This window comes from Marmota flaviventris, chromosome 8 (genome assembly GCF_047511675.1).
Source record: "Marmota flaviventris isolate mMarFla1 chromosome 8, mMarFla1.hap1, whole genome shotgun sequence".
Taxonomy (NCBI): domain Eukaryota; kingdom Metazoa; phylum Chordata; class Mammalia; order Rodentia; family Sciuridae; genus Marmota; species Marmota flaviventris.
Genome location: NC_092505.1, coordinates 17,584,993 through 17,592,593, shown reverse-complemented (window position 1 = coordinate 17,592,593; position 7,601 = coordinate 17,584,993).

Here is a 7,601-nt window from a genome sequence, read left to right as displayed (position 1 = left end):
TACATTAAGTGCAAACTCCTGCCTTCTAACTGTTCTGAGGTATTGTTAATTAATCACTCTGCTGCGCCATAGAGCACCAGAACTTATTCCTCCAATCGATTGATAACACTGACTGAACCCCTTGACCAGACTGTCCCTAGTCTCCTCAGGACCTAGCAATAAGTTTCTTTTACTTGGGCACCTGGCATCTGATCTTACTTTTTATTTTGGGAAATCATTCCCTGAGTACTTATAAACCAAAAAAGAAACAATATGCTTTATAAACTACACAGATAAATAAAGACTGCTCTGAGTCTACATTTTTCATGAGAACACAGACTTAGTGGACAGAATTGAAAATATGTGAAGTGATTTCTTACTATAGTTATTTCTACTATTCTTTTCGTACTCTTAAAATGAGTCATTAAAACTGTCTGGATAGATGGAATTCCTATTACTAAACTTCTACAAGTAAGTAAAAAATGAATGTGTGGTCTAGTAAAATGGAAACTGGTGAGTCTGTCCCTCCCTCCATTCCCAGGGAAGACCAAAGCTGAATCCAAGGTATTGCATAGCTCATCACCTACTTTGATGTCACAGGTGGAGAGTCACAACTGGAATTTCATTTCCTCCTACCTTGAGAGCAGACTCAGGAGGACTACAGTGCTACAGGGTAAAGAGCAGCTCATTTGGAAACAACTCACATCATGGTTTTCTATGTTGTAGAAATTTCTATGAGGTTATCTTCCAATCCACAGTTAACCCTAGACCCTGAGTCCAGACTGAACCATGAGTCCACAAGTTCTGTTTCAGGTTTGCCTGTGTCTTCATAATAAGCTCTTTCTATTTAGACTCCACAACTGATTTCCAGAAAATTCTTAACTGATTTTCAAATCTTGAACAAAATGTATTCCATACAACTCATGAGCCATGTTTTTGACTATATTAGTATCCTCTGAAAATTGGTTGCATTTAAAACTTGTAGAAAAATTCTCTCCTAACCAAGTTATTTTGAAAAACATTGCACGCATTTTTTTTCAAAATATTGCACACATTTATGATGCCCAAATTGTGGCTGACTAATAAGCTAGATGTAAGGTAGAACCCACCTGACCAGGCACAGCCCCAACTCTCCACAAGTGTCCTGCTTATCATCCCGTTTGCTCTAAATCTAGCCCTGGATATGACCCCATTCTGCAGTCTGACTCTATTAGCTCCACTTTTCATCATATGTCTTAGAGTCTTATATAAAAGAGAGAATCTAGAGATATATCAAAAGTATCTTTATCTCTGGCTGAATATTTAATAAAACTGAAGGTGACATCTATTCCTATCAAACATATTTATAAAACATACTGTGTATATGAAAATATTCTACACTCCTTTTATCCTGAAAGCATTTGATTGCCCTCAATGAAAGGACAAAGGTTTCTGAAACAACAAACCCCCTTGGCCATATATCCCTGTTCCTTAATAAAAAATAAAGGTTTAGACTGCAGGAGTGTCTTGGGAAACTCAGCTGTCTGGAGAGGCATTACCGCAGGAATAGCACGCAGATAGACAGCACAGTAATACCCTTGGCAATGGTTCAGTTAGGTGAGTTTCCAAAAGGCACATAGAGGCTCCCAGCTCAGACACTGGCCTGCATCTTACTGCCACAAAGGCCATTCTTATGACTCCTAAGACTTCCTGCTTTTTAGAAGAATCCTATAAACATGCACCATTTCTAGAACATTAAAAACTTTACCCTAAATTCTAAATATTTAATTGCCACTGTGGCAGATGCAGAAATGCCACACTTAGAGTCAGTATCAAGAAAGGACATGCTGCTCAGCTGTGAGCAGTGACCAGCTCCAGCTGTCAGCTTCTTCCCAATCTGCTTCAGCTTCCGGCACACGGCCACACTCTGCAAGGGGGCGGTAGTCATGATGGTGTATTTTTCTCAGGACACTCCCAGTCAATGACCAAGGAAACAGAGGCATGTAGGACCTCACCCTTTTCTACAAGGGCTCCCCCAGTGGGCAGTCTTTGTTCTGGGGCTGTCCACTGGGCTGGCAGAGACCCTGTCAGATCTATGCAATCCCACTTCCTCCCCTTTCGTTCACAGTCATTGCTTCCAATAAACTTATAATCCAAACTCTTAGTTTCTGCTTCCTGGAGAACTTAGCCTGGAACAGACAATGATGTGTCAGTTGGGATTTATGACACTGATGAAAAAACTAAGACCACACTAGGTTGGGTCATAAAACTGTCAGTGCAGGCAAGAAAGAAAGGACAGTCCAGAGGGCTGCTGTCATTGCCAGCAGCAGAAGGAAGATTCCATCTAGAACTTGGTGAGTGCCTACCATGTCCCAGGAACTTAACAAAAGTTGTCATCCAGCTCTTATGATCATATTTTGAAATAGATACTGCTATTCATATTTTGTGGAACCATTTTTTTTCACAAATATTTATTCACACATTCCTGTGTGACACAGGCTGTGCCACGAAGTTACCTGGCTTGAAATATAAAAGAAAGAGGTAGATAGGTAGATCAGGATTTGAAGTAGAATCCATGAATGACATGTCGTATGGAGAAAGGTATCACCTATCAAACCCGAAAATTGAGAGTAGGCTTCCAAGAGGAATTAGCATCTGAGCTGACTCTTGAAGAATAAGAATAATTTGGCCTGGAATCAGATAGGTGGAAATAATGTGGCAATGCAGCCCAGGAATTCCATGTGCTAATGAGAGAAGAACAGAGAGTTTAAATTCTAAGTCCCTTATTAAAGGTGAGACCAAGATTCAAATTCAGCTTTGACTTCAAAGATTAGGTTTATTCAGTTCCTACCAAAATGTAAGAGTGAAACTGGTAATCGCTGTATATAAACTACCTCTCCATCCTTCACCCATGGGTCTCCACCAGCCCCCACTGTTCTGATTTTCCAGGGCATGGCTCTCTGGTCCTGTTGTTCCCATTAGGAACAAAACACAGTGCAAACAAGCTGACAAGAGTAGCAGAGAGTTGTGAAGGTCTTTTTTGACTGCTGAAGCTCCCCTGATGGGAGTTGGCAGCACAAATACTTTCTGGGTTAGAAAAATCACTCTTGTGAAAACCTCTGGAAGGTTACACCTCACCTCAGCTATGCCATTGCTCACTCTAAATATTGACCTACCCGAGAGTGAGGCAACAAAGAAGTGTTTTAGTTAGTGACAGAGTACTCTTTTAATACAATATTACAGTCTTCAGTGCTGCTAACAATTATTACTTTTGTTGTTTTGAAATGCTGATTTTAAATGATTGTTTAAATCTCGGAGAATAAAATATGTTTTGCCTTGCCAGAATAATGGAAATAGTTTTATGATTCAGTGTTTAGCTAATGCAAATTACCTCCTGAAGACTCACCCCCAAATGATGCAGAGAGGAATCCAAACAATTTTTATTAGGAAATGACAAGTTACTAGAATGTAAAATTAAGAAACTTACAGGAAAGCAACCTTCAGTGTAATAACTTATTTAGCAGCTGCTGGATTCTATTAGCTGTCATTTTGGCACTGGTTTCCAGGTGGGGCTTGATTAATCCTGACTCCTGCAAGGCACTAATTCATCATTAACCCAGTAAATAAATATTTTTACATCTTTAATTTCAGTGCCTAAATCAACCAGAAAGAAATTATTCTGTTTACTTGGGGATGAAAGATTGCCTTTGTAGCACTAAAGAGTGTTGTTGACCAGGAAAGAATTCATACCAGGTCAGGAGCATCGCATGGGAATGGGTCTCAAGACAGGAAGCAGAGGTCACAGCCCTGAGAGGTCCTGAGAAGAAACTGGACAGAGCTCCGAGTATCCAGGGAGGCTGACTGAGAACTCCAAGTAGGGACATGGGTTAATGAGGAGTCATCATGAACAGGAGGGTGTTGATGTCGTGCTAACTCAGGTGATATGGTATCAGTGGAAGGGCCTCCTGGCTAAGTGCTGGGCCCCATGTCAGTGGAATCAGGCTTGGAAAGGGCAAGCCAGGCTGCTACCAGCCAGATACTAGATGTCATCTGGGGCAATGGTGCTCAACTTGAGCATGTGTCAGGATAAACTGATTTGCTGGTTAAAAATGCAGCTTCCCTGGACCAACCGCAATATTTCTGATTCAACAAGGCAGGGATGCAACCCATAAATTTGCATTTTCAAAATGCCCAGCAATTCCTATGCAGATTTCCTGATGAGAAACCATGGCCTAAACTACAATTATGAAATAAACAAATAAATAAGTTATCATCTATTTGGCAGGATGAACCATTACAACTATGGCTTAATGACCTAAACAGAAAGAAGTTCTGGGTTACCCTCTCTCCCTCTGGCTTTATTGTAGGTAAGTATAACCGTCATCATGTTGCCTCCAATTTTGAGAGGCTATTAAGTAATTGCTAAAACCATTCATATTCACGTTTTACTAGTGCATTTTAATTGCAGAGAATAACAGGTTTTGTTGTGGCATATTCTCACATGCAAAAATTTACTTTAGCCTACCAACTGAGTGCTCAACAGGCAGTTAGTTGTGTTACAGAAGATAGGGTACTGGTAATAAGGGCAAAAATTGGATCCACTTCCCAGTTCCATTTCTGGCTGAACTTTTATATTAATATGTTACTAATGCCTCAGCCTGTGGATTTGCTTGAGTAAAAATAATAATACCTCTGGAGAAAGATCGTTACGAGGATCAAATGAGAAGAATATGCAAGCCCTCAGCACAGTCCCTGGTAGAAAGGAAAATCTTCATAATGTGTTCTGGCTGGATAAATGAACAAACACACATCCTAGTGGATGAGAAGCTTTTATGAAATTAAATGCATGCTGAAAATGTTGACAAACATATGAGGCATCGGTTTTCAAGTTAGTGACAAACATGTAAAACCGATTACTTTTAGTTATCTACCTACTTCCTTTCTCCAATGTACTTTTATCCACTAGAATCAAAAGTGGGTCATTTTTTTTTCTCCTGCTTTACTTTGATTTCTTACACAGCTTTGGTGTAAATCATTCAAAAGACCATTTAAACCATAGACCAGCAGAGCCTAGCAGCCTTTGCATTCAGTGCTGTTGAACCGTACAGGAAAAATAATTCATTCATTTGGCTTTCATTTTGTATATCCTGCCCACGGTCTTTGGTACTTTTATTAATTTCTGGAGCATGGGCTGCGAGTTGCTCCACAGAAGTTCGTAATTACGTGGCGCTGTCTTCCATGTTAGCTCTTCGAATGGCTTCATTTATAGGCACAGCTGTCTCATCTTGACTTCTCTGGGAGCGCAGCAGAACTGGCATTTCCCGTCTCACAGCCCATTTATTTTCAGACACGTGTTGCAGCATACATTAAGTTCAATTTCTCTGGAGTTGTTATTGAGGTGTAGAACCATGCACAGTCGGATGGCATCGTGCCCTCCAAATGGGACAAAGATGAATAATGCAGACAAAAGGACAGGCGAGGGAAAAGGTAAATTTTCCAGTCTGTGACATCCGTCTCGTACCAGGGAGATTTCCAAACCTTGCCCAGGAAAAGAAGCTGCATGAATTAGAGATGGATAGCGCTTTTCTATTTATAAATAATTCCGCACATATCATTTGATATTCTACACTATGACATAGGTATTCTAATCGTCCCTAATTTAGAGATGAGGAAGCAGAAGCAAGACGAGGTTATGTAAATCACACAAAGTCACACAGTTGGCAAACTGTACAGCAGGAGCTAGAAATCACTTTTTTTTTTTTTTTGGTCAAAATCAAATCCAAGATTCCTTCCAAAATGACAGAATTTCTCCACATTCACATGTGACTCTTCTAAGAGTCCTTAGAAGGCTGAGGGGAATGGGGATACATTCAGGGTAGATGCAGTTTTCCAGAGTCAACTTTGCATAACTGGATTCAAATAAACTCCCATCATCATGTTCTACTCAAGGGCATTCCATGGGTACAACCTTATAAATGTATTGCCAGTCACAAACCACAAGAGGTTCACTTTTTCAGGTGGTCACTACTGCTTGCTTTCCCCTGTTTAACCACAGACATCTGATGTCTGCCAAAGCACACAGTGCTGGGGATCCTTAGCTGACTTAAACCTTCCTCTATCCTACTTGGGTGAATCCCCTTGGACCTGAATTCTGTGAACATCATTAGATTATAGCATTTATTTTTCACAGAGGAGCTGTTGCATACACTGGAGACTTTACTTCGTAGATAATAGAATCTAAGTAAATTTTAAATAATTTCCAGTTCAAACTGTTCAGCAGATCAAATATTCCACAAACATAATCATCTCCCCACAGGAAAAAGGATAGATTTATTTTTATTTTGCAGTTAATGCAAATGACATGTACCTGCCATAAAGAAAGTATTTACATGAGGGACTATGTACTCCTCCACCTCCTGTGGGTCCCAGAGGGCCCTGTTTACTCCATCTTACTGCAGCCAACCAAGGTCTGGCTACAAATTAACCACAGTCGTCTCTGTCCTCAGCTGGGAATCCTTTCCTGAACATTTGATTAAGTGCCTTAGATACATTTCCCAGGCTAAGAAAAATGCTAAATATGCTAGATACAATGGGCTCAAACTGGAGACAAAGCAACAGAGGAAACCTCCAAACATATATGGAAACACAGCTAATGCTAACAGGTGTAGGAAGAAAGCTTCTCCACCTCCTGCTTGCACTGGTGGCCTGGCACTGCCATCTCTGTCCACAGAGGTCTTGTTCTTCTCCCTCCCAGTCTCTCCTACCCACTTCTGCTTCCAACTTGCCTCCTACTGACTCTTCCAGAGAGGACTTGCTAATGGTCAGAAATAGAGATGTTTGTGGGTACATTCTACTAAGTGCTTTGAAATTTTTGTGATGTTTTTATTTTTAGTTGATACATAATTGTACATGTTTCAGGGTATGGTGTGATTTTTAGGTACATCTATACAATGTGTAATTTATTTAGCATTTCCATCACCTCAAACACTTATCAGTTCCTTGTATTGGGAATATTCAAAATCCTTTCCTCTACCTATTTTAAGATATATAAAAATTGTTAAACTATCCTTATAAATATTGAAATGTTCTTTAAAAGCATCTGTGAGAACTCTGCTTTTTCTCCTACTTCCTGGATTCACGTCCTGTGTAATACCCAGGAAAAGCCTGACAGCCTAACCCTCCAGAATCTGTTCAGGTTCCCACCCCACGCCATCTCGTTTTGAGCATGCAGCTGAATAGTATTAGATCCAGGAGGGAAGGGGTCCTTCCTCAGGTTTACCTAATGAACCTGCATTGACAGAGATTAATAAGTTGACACTTCACTGTTAATGGAATATGTATTCTGCATCTTTTTGGTCACTAATCCCTGAGTTTGTTATTTCCTTCATCAGGTATGCATCAGGGAGAAGTTCCAAATGGCAAAGCTGTGTCCCTCTTTCTGGGGACTCCAATTAGTACCTTCAAAACAGGCACAAACCAATAACCTTCCACATAATCACCATACTTAATTCTACTCCGTCAGTGGGCCAACTGCTAATGTGAAAACTCAAAGTAAACTAAATAGACAATGAATGATGGCAGGTTGCTGGAGGATACTGAAAGGCAATTCACCTGTATCCTGAGAACAGCCTCTCAATTTCCCC